The sequence below is a fragment of the Miscanthus floridulus genome, chromosome 10, assembly GCF_019320115.1.
Source record: "Miscanthus floridulus cultivar M001 chromosome 10, ASM1932011v1, whole genome shotgun sequence".
Lineage (NCBI taxonomy): Eukaryota > Viridiplantae > Streptophyta > Magnoliopsida > Poales > Poaceae > Miscanthus > Miscanthus floridulus.
In genome coordinates, this window is record NC_089589.1 from 119,414,029 (window position 1) to 119,424,686 (window position 10,658).

Genomic DNA, 10,658 nt, shown 5'->3' on the forward strand with positions numbered 1-10,658 from the left:
GGTGAGTGAAGCCGCCCGGGCCCTTTTTGAGGGGTCCTACCATGTTGAGGCCCTAGACCGCGAATGGCCAGGTGATGGGGATGGTTTGAAGTTCCTGTGCCGGCAAATGAGTTTGCCGAGCATAGAATTGACATCCCTCACACCTGCGGACGACCTCCTCTACATCTCGTAGTACGGTGGGCTAGTAAAAACCTTGGTGAAAGGCTTTTCCGACCAGCGACCTCGGGGCCACGTGATGTCCACAGGTCCCGACATGGCCCTCGAGGAGGAGCTGCTTCCCCTGGTTGGTGGGGATGCACTTCACGAGCACCCCCGATGGACTGCATTTGTAGAGTTTGTCACCGAGCGTGACGAAGGTCTTGGCGCATCGAGCGATCCATCGGGCTTTAGTCCTTTTGGGTGGAAGAACCTCCTCGAGGAGGTAGGCAAGTAGCAGCGCTTGCCAATCAGTTTGATCGAGTGCCAATACGGCGACGTCAGCAGGTGACATCATCATAGAGGCACTAGGGTCGGAGCCCCCGAGCGCCGGCTTGGCGTCAGGGTCAGAGCCCCCGGGTGCTGGCTTGGCGTCAGGGTGTGTCTGGCTTGGACCTTCCAGGATATGGGCGGACAGCTCATGGAGATCATTGATGAAGGCCCCGCTCGGAGACGGATCCGGCCTAGCGGCCAATTTTGCGAGAAAATCGACGGCATCGTTGTCCTTTCGGGGGACGTGATGCAGTTCGATTCCCTAGAATTTATCCTCGAGCTTGCGCACCTCTTGGCAGTATGCTACCATGAGGGGGCTTTGCAGGAGGACTCCTTCATGACCTGATCAATGACCAGCTCTGAGTCGCCACATATGTAGAGTCGTGTAGCACCGAGTTCGATGGCGATGCGTAGTCCGTTGATGAGGGCCTCGTACTCCATGACTTTATTTGAGGCTGAAAAGTGGAGGCGGATGGCATAGCGGAGCCTACTCCCATCTAGGGAGATCAGAACCACTCTAGCCCTTGATCCGAGCGCCATGATGGACCTATCGAAGTACATTGTCCAGTACTCGTGGGTGATGTCTAGGGTTGGTAGTTGGACCTCCGTCCATTCGGCAACAAAATCTATGAGAGCTTGAGACTTAATAGCGGTATGGGGATATACCTGATGTCGTGGCCCATGAGTTCGAGTGCCCACTTGGAGATCCGTCCTGCGGCGTCGCGGTTGCGGATGATGTCTCCGAGCAGTTATGAAGTGACGACCGCGACTTCGTGGTCGGTGAAGTAGTGCAGGAGCTTTTGGGTAGCCATCAACACGGCGTATAGGAGCTTCTGCAACAGGGGGTACCGGACCTTGGGGTCGGTGAGTACCTCCCCGATGAAGTATACGGGCTGCTGGACCTTAAGGTGGTGTCCCGGTTCCTCCCTTTTGATGACCAAGGCGGCGCTTACCACATGGTTGTTGTCCACGATGTAGAGGAGGGGTTCTCCTCATTTGGGAGCGACGAGGATTGGGGCCAACATCAGGGATGCTTTGAGGCTCTCCAGAGCCTGCTGAGCTTCCTCAGTCTAGACGAAGGCGTCTATCTTTTTGAGGAGCTTGTAGAGTGGCATCCCTCGTTTGCCGAGCCGAGAGATGAACCGGCTCAGAGCGGCCAGACAGCCGGTGAGCCTTTGCATGCCCTTGACGTTGCATATGGGGCCCATGTTGGAAATGGCCATGATTTTTTAGGGTTGGCCTCGATGCCATGCTCGGACACAATGTATCCTAGCAGCTTCCCCTTTGGAACCCCGAAAACACATTTCTCAGTATTCAATCTAATGTTGAACCTTTGGAGGTTCGCGAACATTGTGGCTAAGTTTGCAATCAGGTTGCAAGCTTGAGCCATTTTGACCACTATGTCATCAACATAGACGGCAATCGTTGGTCTTGGTCGCTCGGCTTGATCAGGCTGGTTGAGCGTGTCGATTTGGTCGGCGAAGCATTGCTGCATGCACCTTTGGTAGGTGGCGCCAGCGTTTTTAGGGCAAAAGGCATGGTTACGTAGCAGTATGAACCATACAGGGTGATGAACGAGGTTGCGAGCTGATTGGACTCTTTCGTCGTGATTTGGTGATAGCTCGAGTAGGCATCTAGAAATGAGAGGATCTCGCAACCCGAGGTGGAGTCAACTATCTGGTCTATGCGCGGCAAAGGAAAGAGATCCTTTGGACACACTTTGTTGAGGCCAGTATAATCAACGCACATTCTCCATTTCTCGGTCTTCTTTTTAACAAGAACGGGATTGGTAAGCCAGTCGGAGTGGAATACCTCTCTGATAAATCCGACTGCTAGGAGTTTGGCGATTTCTTCACCTATGACCCTACGCCTTTCATCGTCAAAATGGCACAGGTGTTGCTTAGCGGGCTTTGAGCCTGGGATGAGGCACATCGCGTGCTCGGCGACGTCCCACGGTATGCTCGGCATGTCAGATGGCTTCCATGCGAATACATCGTGATTGGCATGCAGGAAATCGATGAGCTCGCATTCCTATTTGGCCAGGAGCTGGGTCTCGATCCGCACCGTTTTGGTTGGGTCGGTGGGGTCGATTCCCATCGCCTTGGTTTCCTCGAGCGAATGGAAGGCCATCGAGGAGTTTGGTTTGTTGCAGTTTGGGACTGCTAGGGTCAACGACTCCCCGAGCCATGGAAGCTTGGATGAGTTGATGACCGCGGTGGTGAGCTCGAAATGCTCGCGGTCACACATGAAGGCGTGCGAAAAGGCGCTACTCATGGTGATGACGTCGATCGGTCCCGTCATCTTCAACTTGAGGTAGGTGTAGTTAGGAATTGCCATGAATTAGGCGTAGCATGGCCGCCCCAAGATGGCATGGTAGGACCCTAGAAAGTCCACCACTTCAAAGGTGAGGACCTCTGAGCGGAAGTTGGCTCGGTTGCCAACTATGACGGGCAGGTCAATCTGCTCGAGCGGGTATGCCTGCACTCCCGGAATCACCCCATGGAAGGGAGAGCCCGCCAGGCGGAGTTTCGACCGAGGGATGCGCATGGCATCGAGGGTGTTGACATAGAGGATGTTGAGGCTGCTACCTCCATCCATTAGCACCTTGGTGAGGCGCTTCTTGTGGATGATGGGGTCGATGACGAGAGGCTAACGTCCCGATCTCACGACATGGGAGGGATGGTCCCTCTGATCGAAGGTGATCGAAGATTCTGACCAGCTGAGGAAGGAGGGTACGGCCGTCTCGGCGACGCATGCCTCGCTATAGCGCACCTTGTGCTAGTGCTTGGACCAGATGGCGTCAGATCTGCCAAAGATCATGATGCATTCCTCACGGTCGGGGAAGCCATCTCCGTCCTTGCCCGCCACGCCTCCCTTCTTGGCTGCCGCATCTTTGCCGTCTCCTTCTTTCGACCCATTGGCCTATCGTAGGAAACGTTTGAGGAGCTAGCAGTCCTTGTAGAGGTGTTTGATGGGGTAGGCGTGGTTGGTGCACAGGCTATCCATAAGCTTGTTGAAGTGGCCAGGCAGTCCCTGTTGGGGCTGCTTGCCTGTGCGATCAGCAACAATGACCAATGCGGTGCTGTCCGATCGGCGTCGATCCTTTTTGTTCTTCTTGCCCCTCTGTGTGGAGGGGCCCTCGTCTTGGTCCATGCACTTTGACTTGCCTTTGTCCTGGCCTCCATTGAATACCGCTCCGACCGCCTCCTCGCCGGAGGTGTGGTTAGTGGTGACGTCGAGCAGGTCACGGGTGGTACGGGGCTTCAGGCAACCAAGCTTGTGGATCAGGGACTCACAGGTCATCCTAGAGAGGAATGCGCTGATGATGTCCGTGTCGATGACATCAGGGAGGGAGTTGCATCATTGGGAGAACCTACAGATGTAATCCCATAGGGACTCGCTAGGCTCCTGCTGCCAGCTCTTGAGGTCCCAGGAATTTCCAGGGTGGATATACGTCCCCTGGAAATTTCCGACAAAGACCCTCTTGAGGTCTACCCAGTCGTGGATGCTATTGTGTGGGAGGAATTCAAGCCATGCCCGAACATGTTCCCCACGCAGATGCGAAGATACTGAATGATGAAATAGTCATCATCCACCCCTCCGGCTCGGTAGGCGAGCCAGAAATCTTCGAGCCAAATACTAGAGTTTGTCTCCTCGGTGTACTTGGTGATGTTGGTGGGTGGTCAGAAGCGCTGTGGGAACAACGCTCTCTAGATACGCTGGTCAAAGGCCCGTGGTCTCGGGCCCTCAGGGCTGGGACTCCGATCGTCTGGCCGGCGACCATGCCTAGGGCGCATTTCACCGCTCCCCTCAATGGTTCAGCCGGGACTCGTGTTGCCTGCCCTCATCACCACCCGGTGGACGTCATCATGCCGGGCTTGATGCCGGCTGCTGATGACGCTGCGAGCATCTTGGTGCGGACCGGGCCGTTCGCGTACCGGCGGCTAGTGTAGAGTAGGCGCCAGGTCGGACTGCGGCGTGGTCGCTGCCTTCCGAGCCGCACTTGGCGGCTGTAGCGGTGAGTAGATGGAGCGATCTGTCTAGCGCATCCCCACTCCCCCGATGTGGAGAGAGGGCGCGTGTCGGAGTCATGATGTAGAGCTTTCTGCCTGTTGAACAGCGGCGGCTTCTACCAACACCCGGAGGTTCCGGTAGACCGCCCACTCCTAGGGGTCGACGGGCTCAGGAACGCCGCGCAGAAGCATTGCCACAGCAGCGATGTTCTAGCTAGCCCAAGCAAACTGTGGGGGATCATTCCCCTCATTCATGATGTCATGTTGGACCTGGCGGGCGCAACCCCGGGCGCCGCCCGCCGGGTCATGCGCATGGGGTGCAACGTGTCGTACCGAGCGCGCCGGTGTGGGCAGCGGCTGCTTCTGCCACCGTTGTCGTAGTTCCTCAGCGTGCTCTTAGGCAAACATGATGGCCCCCGCATGCAGGTCCGGAGGGGTGTGAGTCTGCACAAACTTCGCAACCATAGGCAGCTGTCCTAGAGCGTCCGCCATAGCGCACTCCTAGGACGGACAGTGGCTAGGTGCCACGTCGTTGATGTAGGAGCCGTTGCTCTCACCCTTGTCATTTGGGAGTTCATGGAAAGTGGTAGGAGCATAGATCGCAGTTTGGATGTGAGGTGGGATGGCGCTAGCATCCTTCGGAGCCCCCGAGCACCCGCGTCCGCGGGGGACGTGAGACTGTAGGGGAACCGATCATACGATGTTTATGGTGCGGTCAATACGGTCCCTCCAGATAATCGGTAGGAGATAGTAAATAGAGAGTAAATAATAGTATGCATATTACATACAGCGGGGTTTGAGCAGAGACTTTGCTCGGAATGAAGTGCAGATGCCACATCATTGAAGTCGTCGTGTGTCCCAGAGCCGATGGAGGGCCCCTCCGATGGGCGCCGGAACGAGAGCCTCCTCGCGGAGATGTTGTACACCGACCCTATCGGCGACGAAGTCTAGGCTTCCGAAGAGGAAGGCCTGGGATGGCTTGAACACGGGTGGAACCCACATCCCAACAGGTGGGAGTGCGGGAAACTCCAGTGAGCCGAAGCGAGTCGTATCGCTTGAGCCCGCCATGGCGAAGGTGGCGGAAAAGTGGGTCATCCGATGATCAAAAAGTGTTGAACGTATAGTGTCTTCCCCACGGACGGCGCCAACTGTTGGTGCAGAAAGTGACTAACACATAAATATTTGTAGTTTTGCCGTACGTTGTGATCGGAGGTGGCCTAGCACTCAATGACACAGGGTTTATATTAGTTCAGGCAACATGCCCTACGTCCATTTTGGGTCGGTCGGTGACTTTATTCCTGAGCCCAGGTGCTCGAAGTTTGCAGTGGGGTTACAAACGAGAAGGAGAAAGATGGGGGGGGGGGGGGTACAAGAGGTCCGGTCGGACTCCGGCCGGAAGGGCCGAGAGTGACGGGAGCCCCGCTATGAGCTAAGTGTTCAGGCGTGTGTTCCTGGATTGAACCTGGTGGTTGTGCTGTTGTGTACTAGTGAACTTGATCGATCTGAATGAATCTACCTGTTGGGAGGGAGCGCATCCCCTTTTATAGATGAAGGGGGTGGCCTTACAAGTGAGAGGGAGAGAGTACGTATGCTACTAAGCCTTGTTGCCCATGCCGGTGGGTATAGGATGATGGTAGGCGCCCACAATATTGTTGAATGTTAGATGCATGTGGGAGGTTGCGTTGTCTTCTTTGGGTATGGCAGACGTCGGTGCCTCCCACACTGCTGATACCCGGAGAGTGCAAGGGGTTTTTACTATGTTCGCCTGGTACGGTAAATGCCGGCGCCCACAACACTGTCGATGCCCAGAGGCATGTTGGGGGGAGCCTTACCGTATGGGAGTTCATGGCGCCCGCAATACTGTAGGGAAAAATGTCGGCGCCTACAACACTGCTTGCGTTCTGTCATGTCAGGGAGGTCGAAGGGTACTGTCCTACATGTGTACGGGGTACGGTTCTCGGTATTACGGTTGACTTGGGTGCCCTGCCTTGCTTTCTCCATCTGTTTCCTGGTCTTTACCGAGCGGGCGTCCCCTGTCGGTTTGGTCCCAGTCGGCTCTGATTGCACCAGCGGGAGAGAAGTTGTAAGCAGGGGTTCGGTGCATCCAGTCGGAGTCGAAAGTGGTGTTTGGCCAGGCCTTTCGGTCGGAGAGGCCGTCTGGAGGAGGGCTGGAGACCGAAGCGAGCGCTCCGGTCGGAGAGGCGGACCGGAGTCTAAAGCGAGCGCCGTTTCTCCTCGGCCAGGCCTTCCGGTTGGAGATTGGATCGCCCCTCTGGCCGGCCCAAGAGCTGCGCGTTCGTTCACAGCGTTCGTCTGCTGGGCCGAACTTTTGCAGGGAAGCTGGTCCATGTGGGACCCCGGGTTTATAAACCCGACAGCCATGGTACAGTATTTTTCTCTCTCAATAAATTAGCACAAACGGCTTATAGACCAGCCGAACAGACTTGTGCATCCCATACGAGGGTAAGGTCACATGTCGCCATTTGCCACTCCCATCTCCTTGCGGGCTTTCCCTTATACCTGCAGTTTACTTAAAAGTTTCATCTGCATTTAATAAACTGCCAAATATGCAATGTTTTCAAGAGAGAAGAAGCTTAGTTTCATACTCTCTTGGCACGATTATCAACCATCTATATGTCGTAAAATTAAATGTATATAAAACTATAGAATGAAACTTTCTATTAACACCTGGTGTTTTATCCATGTTTCATTTCATTCTATATGACTTAAAAACAACGTCATGAATGTTCTTACTGAGACCAGCCTAAGCAGCATCTAGGTTTTATTTGCATTTAATACAATGACACATTAGCAGATTTGGTGTGGCAGGTTAATTACGAAGAGAGAAACAGAGAGTTTCATAGACTTTTATCTGGATAAAAGCTGTTGCCACAGTGCTAACACAAAAAACTGATGTGATAGTCTTGGTAATAACGCGATGACATTCACCACAAACACCGGCCTTGTAAGTAGTACTAAATAGGACCTAAGTGTTAACATACTGGCCTTTTGATCAATCTATCAAACTGAAGCCACTTTTCTTTAACGAAATTGGTACTGTCGCTTGCTGATCTCAATGATGCGGTGCCAGTGCAATCTCGGATCCGCCAATGTACCTGCCTGTGGGCCTGATGAAACTGCAAACACATAAAGAAAAGACAAAACACTGCCTGTTTCGGTGTGCAACGTGGTTACTGGATAGGATAGTGGTGACCGCATGCTCTGTTTCGGTATGCTCTGTTCTGTGAATCACGTACAATGTGACCAGCCTCAGTTCTTCAGATTGCTTATCCTTTGAAAAATCAGGCCTGATTACGCGTACTCGGAGCTGTCATAGCTGCCTGCGATGTCACGGATTACGCAGGCTCATCGGTACAGGTTACTTCATGGTTATGTACTACAGCTTGTAGTACAACCTGCTCCAGTGCAAAGTACACATACAGATCCTGTGTAAGATTGGATCAACCATTAATTTAATCGCGAGCTGAGACTTTTTCTCAAAGTCCATGAGGATATATGTGTGCATGATGGCCTCACATGATCGTCGTGTAGAGAAAAGTCCACCTCACAAGAACATGGTTATTCGGTTCTGGTGCCGCCAAAAGTCCTCCGCAGCAGAGAAAAAGTCCACGGCAGGAGTAGTCAACAAAAGAAGCTTAGGACTTGTTCATGTGCTAGCTCTTGTTCCAGGCACGCGCACACAGCAGCACATGCTTGGTTAGGGGGTGTTTGGTACCGCTCCCTGGGCAGCTTCAGGACCAAACAGCCTCCCCACCTAACTGCTCCCCGCGAGAATCCCCTGAAATCCCACTGAGTGAAGGTGGAGTAGGATTCATCAAGTGGCAGCATAAAAAAAATATAGATATGCCAATGGAGAAACTAGTCTGTTGTTACCTAGCCCATTTACAGCCTGTTCGGTTGGCTGGTTCGTGAAGAAGTATTGTTGGTCGGTTTGTGTGAGAGAAAAATACTATTTTAGCTGGAAATTTACGATCATTTACGACAAGCCACGGTCAAACAAACAAGCTGTTAATTTATGTCGTGCTGCCCCTTCCACGTACGGGCCACGTGTTGCTACATGTCCCAGCGGGCGCGCGTCGCTACCCCTTCCCAACGCACTCGTGCCGAGAAAGAGCGTCGTTGCTTCATGCATGGTGCACAATTGCGCATGCCGCCAAAAGTCCACCGCAGCAGAGAATTATTAGCCGCCATGGAATGGAATAGGCCACCAACTCCTACAGGCACCTGTTATCATGTCGACACTCGACACCGTACTAGCTCCACCATGTAGGAGTAGCAGCCAAGCATACCCACATGGCTTTGCATATACTCCGATCCGTAAGAGTATATAACAAACGGTGGCAGCCCAACAGCTCTCTGCAGTCTCTCCACAGGGAACAAGATACGTAGACCATTTGCGACGAGAGTGTGAGATCACAAGGAAAATGGAAAGCGCCACAAAGGAGCATCACTTCGTGCTGGTTCCATGGCAAGGAGGCATCAGCCACATCATCCCCATGACCGACATCGGCCGCCTCCTGGCCTCCCACGGCGCGGCGGTCACCATCATCACGACGCCCGCCAACGCCGCACTCGTCCGGTCCCGCGTGGAAGACCTCGCAACAACAACGCCACTACCACTACCTCCGGGCGCCAGCGCCGCCGCGGTGGGGACGGTCACGGTCACCGCGATCCCGTTCCCAGCGCCGCCGCGGTGGCTACATCTTCCACGGGTTCGGCGCTTTCGCCCTGCTCTGCATCGAGTACCTCTACAAGCACAGGCCACACGAGGCGGTTTCGTCAGCAGATGAGCTCGTCAACATCCCAGCCCTGGCGGCGTTCGAGTGCAGGGTATCGCGTTTGCAGCTACCGCCGCATTTCGCGCCGTCGACGACCATGGGTGGTGGGACGATGCAAGAGATACGGGAGTTCGACGTGGCCGTGGACGGCGTGGTCGTGAACAGCTTCGACGAGCTGGAGCACGGCTCCTGCGCGCTTCTCGCGGCGGCGACCGGCAAAACCGTCGTCGCCGTTGGCCCCGTCTCGCTGTGCCGGTCACCTCATCTCGATCCACAGGCCATGACGACAGACGATGCCAGGCGGGTTATGGAGTGGCTGGACACCAAGGAGACGAGGTCTGTGGTGTACGTCAGCTTTGGCAGCGCCGGGTGCATGCCACCGGCGCAGGTCATGCAGCTGGGCATGGCACTAGCATCGTGCCCTTGGCCTGTCGTTTGGGTCGTCAAGGGCGCTGACTCCATGCCCGACGACGTCAAGAAGTGGTTACGTGAGAGCATCGACGACAACAGCAAGTGCTTGGTAGTGCGAGGCTGGGCTCCGCAGGTCGCCATCCTGGCTCACCGCGCCGTCGGCGGCTTCCTCACGCACTGTGGGTGGGGTTCGACTCTGGAGGCCATTGCCGCCGGCATGCCCATGGCGACTTGGCCGCTTTTCGCCGAGCAGTTTCTCAATGAGAGGCTTATCGTGGACGTGCTTGGTGTTGGGGTATCTGTAGGCGTGACAAAGCCAACGGAAAATGTCCTCAGTGCTGGTAAGATCAACGGAGGCAGAGCGGATGTCGAGGCGGAGGTGGGTATGGAACAAGTGATGAAGACTTTGGAGAGGTTGATGGATGAGGGTGACGAAGGGGAGCAGAGGAGGAGGAAGGCTCAGGAGCTCAAGGCGAAGGCAAATGGAGCATTAGAGAAGGGTGGGTCGTCCTACATGAATTTGGAGAAGCTCATCCAATCTTCGGTTTCATGACTGAACAAGTGAATAATTAATACGTGACATTAAATTATGCTTTTGCTGAATAAAATAGCCGGTGTTCAAATCATCGAATTTGTTTGTTGTCTTTGAGATTACATGAGCAAGTTTAGATAGTTTATTATGTATGTTTATGTTTGAGACTACACAGTGAGAAAAGTCGCAGCTCGCGACTAATGGTCGATCCAACACAGGATATATATATATGTGTTCTTTGCACTGGTGAGGGTTGTACTACAAACATTTTTCTGAAAGGCACGGTGGACTTTTGGCGGGACATGCACCATGCATGTGTTGCTGTGCATGTGCTGGAACCATAGTTAAGGGTGTCAAACATACGATATGATATATGATAGGGATTAAACTTTAGAGGTAATCAAACATCCCCTTAGCACATGGACAAGTCCAAAA

At 54.0% G+C, this 10,658-nt stretch overlaps 1 pseudogene; it reads left to right on the forward strand.

Annotated features, from left to right (window-relative positions):
* The first annotated feature begins 8,886 nt into the window (after positions 1–8,886).
* On the forward strand, positions 8,887–10,383 carry LOC136485500 (UDP-glycosyltransferase 73C4-like; annotated as a pseudogene).
* The last annotated feature ends 275 nt before the right edge of the window (positions 10,384–10,658 follow it).